The sequence below is a fragment of the Heterocephalus glaber genome, unplaced genomic scaffold (genome assembly GCF_053883595.1).
Source record: "Heterocephalus glaber isolate CG9 unplaced genomic scaffold, H.glaber_assembly_v1.0 deba00001608, whole genome shotgun sequence".
Classification (NCBI taxonomy): domain Eukaryota; kingdom Metazoa; phylum Chordata; class Mammalia; order Rodentia; family Bathyergidae; genus Heterocephalus; species Heterocephalus glaber.
Window position 1 is genome coordinate 21,916,387 of NW_028258379.1, and position 4,050 is coordinate 21,920,436.

The following is a 4,050-nucleotide window of genomic DNA, read 5'->3' on the forward strand; positions in this document are numbered from 1 at the left end:
TCCTGCTTGTAAAATACCCCTTTCCTTCATTTGTGAAAACCAGGGGGTTCGCTGTAGCATTTTTCTTTTTTTCTAACCTTGTGTCACTGCACCCTGATCAAGGCAGACCAATCTCTTCCAACTGAGCGGATTCTCAAACCTGCCTTGGCTCATATTGCTCTAAAAAGCCTCTGTTGGGGCTGTAACTCAGTGGTGAAGCAATTGCTTAGCCCTGCATGAAGCCCTGGGTTTGATCACAAGCACTGGAAAATAAAAACAAAGCTAAAAAACATGCTGCCTCATTTTCACAGGTCTTTTTTTCTAACTCTATACCACAAATTTGTGCTCAATTTCATATAGTCCCATGGCTTTCGTGTTCTGCACTGCTGGGGCTTAAAATACTCTCTACTTAATATAAACCCTCCAAATGAGCTGAAACTCTGTTCCCATGCTTCCATGAACTATCACACTCAGGCTGATTGCACACATACACTTAACAGTACAGTTTTCCACAGAAAGCTAAGAGCACTTTCTTTCGTATTTTACAGAAGGGCTTGAAACACAGACTTTCTAATTAATATTCATACCACAGTACACCAAATCTAACTCCTAAATAGATGCATTACAATTTTTTTTAGAATTTAAAGGCTTAATGGCAAAAATCAGGGGAGGAAAAAAGTGTAAGTTTATTTTACATAGCTGGGTGAAAAGTAAGTTTGGGAGAGTAAATAATATTTAATACGGTCTCATACGCCCTGAAGGAGGTGGTGCTCGATTTGGAGGGGTAATCGCAATGTCCAGGTAATCACCCATTTGGAACTTCTGTGACTGCAGAGTCATGGGATCATCTGTCCCCTTTCTGCCAGACACGGTGCTGCCAATCTCCTTAACTCGATAGTCTTCTAAGATGCATGAAAACAACCGCAAAATTGAAGTGTGTTCCCTTCTTTCTAGCTTCTGGGTAGACTTCTTTTACCAAACTAGTTAGTTCGTTCAAAGTTGCATCCATCCAGTTGTAGACCTGCAGCTCGCTGGATGGGACGTTGCCACTTTAGAACTCATCCATGCGGTGGTGGGGGCCATTGTTGGTGGTGAAGACCCGCAGCAGCAGCAGCGGACATGTCTTCTCGCGGTCGATTGGCTTCTCTGGCTCCTTAATTTCCTCCTGTTTAAGGAGCGACTCGACCACCATTTTCTTCCTTTTGGCCCCAGATCTGACTTCTAATAGTTTGTTTTGTTAAACAAATTTCTATCTATGTTCATATTTTTTTCTTCTACTATCTTTATCCAGTTTTATGATTAGGACAATGTTTAGTTCCTAAAATGAGGGGAGAAGTGTTCCTTCTTTTTCCTGCTGTAAATGTTTGATATAATTTATCAGTTAAAATATATACGAGCCTGTTGTTGTCATATAGGTAGGTTTTCAAGCTAGGAATATACTTTCTTTAATAGGTGCTATTCAAATTTTATATTTCCTCCAGAGTTAGTTTCATTCATTTGTCTTCCAAGGTACAGTTTAGAAGTTGTCAAATTTATTTCAAAAAAGATTTTTGAAATATGTTTTCTATATCCTTTTAAATTCTGTAAAATCTGTGGTAATGTCTTCTAGATTTTGATATTGTAATTTAAAAATGTGTAATTGATATTGTGTAATAGGAAGAAAAGGTCTAAAGAAGTAGGGGAAGTGGGAGTGGTAGGGGAAAGGAAAAAAGGGAAAAGCAAAAGTATGAGAAAAGGATAAAAAATGGAAACAAAATATTTGCAAATAGGGAAGGGTGGAGGGGGTGAAGGGAGGGCAGGGGAAGGGGAAAAAATAAGAACCAAGATACTCATGTAATGGTACAAGATCCCAATGATGAATGTAACTGTATTTTATACCTAAAATGTACCAATAAACTTAATGGAAAGAAAAGAAAAGAATCTAATATTAATTAACATAGTGGGTAAAATTACTATTATTTCATTGTACACTTGAAATTTGCTGAGGGAATAGATCTTCAGTGTTCTTGCCCTGCACATACACAGTGGTGCCTTAATTTGTTTTGCGATTTAGGGGAAGGTGGGTGTATTTGTGTTTGCATGGGGAAGATGGCTGTGGTCGTGTTTGCTACCTGAGGAGCAATTTGTGAACAGAAACAAAATTTTGCCAAACATTTTTGTTTGAGAACAAAATTGCTTGCAAACAGAAGTGGTCATGAATTGAGGTATTACTGTAATCTCCTATGTGAGGAAATTGGTATAACTAAATTTGTTTCCATTTAATAATATATATGTATATCAAAGCATAAGGTTGTATAACATATACGTACAATTTTATTAGTCAGTTACACCTTCATAAAGCTGAAAAATGTGATTATTCTATGAATATTACTTAGCACAGTAGCAGTACTGCAAAGTTTTCCTTTCTGATACATTATTCTATTTTAAAGTTCCATTTTAATCACAATTACCTATAAGATGGGTCCAAGCTTCCCACCTGTCAGTTTTATATTAAGAAGAGCTTTTTTTCTTGCTATTAGAATGGCTATCTAATAACTTTTATGGATTTTTCATTTTCATCCTTAATATCCTTGGAAATTGGGCTATTTATTAGTAAAAAGAAGAGACTAGAAGGATTTTCAGATGTAGGACTCTTAAGCATCTTTTGTATGGTTGGTCTTGTGATGATTCTCTTCAGCTTTGGTTTGTTTTGAATATGTCACTTCATCCCCTCCTGCTTGTGAGGTTTCTGCTGGGAAATCTACTGTTAATCTAATGGGGATTCCCTTAAATATGACCTTGTGCTTTTTTCGTGATGTTATTAGAATTCTATCTTTTTTTTGTATTTTGACTGTTTGACTATATACTATGTCATTTTGAGAATATTTCTGGCCATTTCTAAATATTTGAAGTCCTATGGGCCTCCTGTACTTGGGCACCATTTTCCTTTCTCAAGAGCAGAGAAATTTTCAGGTATTATTTCATTGAATAGGTTTTTGGTGACTCTTTTCTTCTCTTCACCTGCTGAGACTCAAAGATCTGATTATTTATTCATAAACTCATGACCCATAAGCTTTGGAGGCATTAGTATTAGTCTTAGCATTTTGACTGGAATATTTTTTAAAAATCTGTTTTCAAGTTCATATATTTTTTCTTGTGCTGGTTCAGTCTGTTGTTGAGATTTTTAACTGTATCTTAATATAATTTATTAAGTTCTTTATTTCCAAGATTTGTTTGGTTCTTTTTCATGATCTCTTTCTTTTTACTGAATTTCTCATTGATATTATGAATTGATTTCCTAAATTTATTGAATTGAATTATCTATCTATATTTTCTAGAATTTCATTGAGTCTTCTTATAATCATTCTTCTGAATTCTTTACTCTTTTTTTTTTTTTTTTTTTTGGTACCAGGGATTGAACTCGGGTTCTTGCGCTTGCGCAGCAGGTGACACAACCACTAAGCTAAATCCCTGGACCTCTTCTGAAATCTTTATTGGTATTTCATCAATATTTTTTTTTTTGATATCTGTTGTTCTTGTGTTTCTTTGGAAGCAGGATGTTACCTTGTGTGTTTATACTTGTTTGTCTCTTTGTTGGGATTTTTTTATCTTGCAGATCAGTTGTTTTTACCACTTTTCTAAAGTAATTTTGGTAGTAAGCTATTTTTTCCTGAAGCTGTTTCTCCTGGTTTTGGTTTTGTAGCCTAGGTAAGCTTTCATTCCAGTTGGGCATCATACTGTTGTCTCTCTATAGCTTCTTTAGGCGTAGTGATAGTTAGGGACATATGCGTGGAGTAGTGAGATCAGATGGACCTTTGTATTAAAATAGGGGATACTCTAGCAGACCAAGCGGGTATGATGTACACAGCAATGGAGGTGGGTCACCTGGCATGTGACTCCTCTGGCAATGGGTATGGTGGTCACTGAGAACCTGGCTTGGTGGCATGCAGTGTGATGGATGTTGCTTCAGCAATGGTAGCAATGGTGGGAATCATGAAACGTATCCTCCTGTCCAGTGGTGGTGCACTCGGTGAGCCAATGGCATGGCTCTATTGCCAATATGACATCATTTATAGCAACTTGGACTCTTGG

General features: G+C 36.5%; 1 pseudogene; it reads right to left on the reverse strand.

Annotated features, from left to right (window-relative positions):
- Nucleotides 1-713: 713 nt before the first annotated feature.
- LOC101723872 (histone deacetylase complex subunit SAP18 pseudogene) lies at nt 714-1,177 on the reverse strand (annotated as a pseudogene).
- Nucleotides 1,178-4,050: the final 2,873 nt, after the last annotated feature.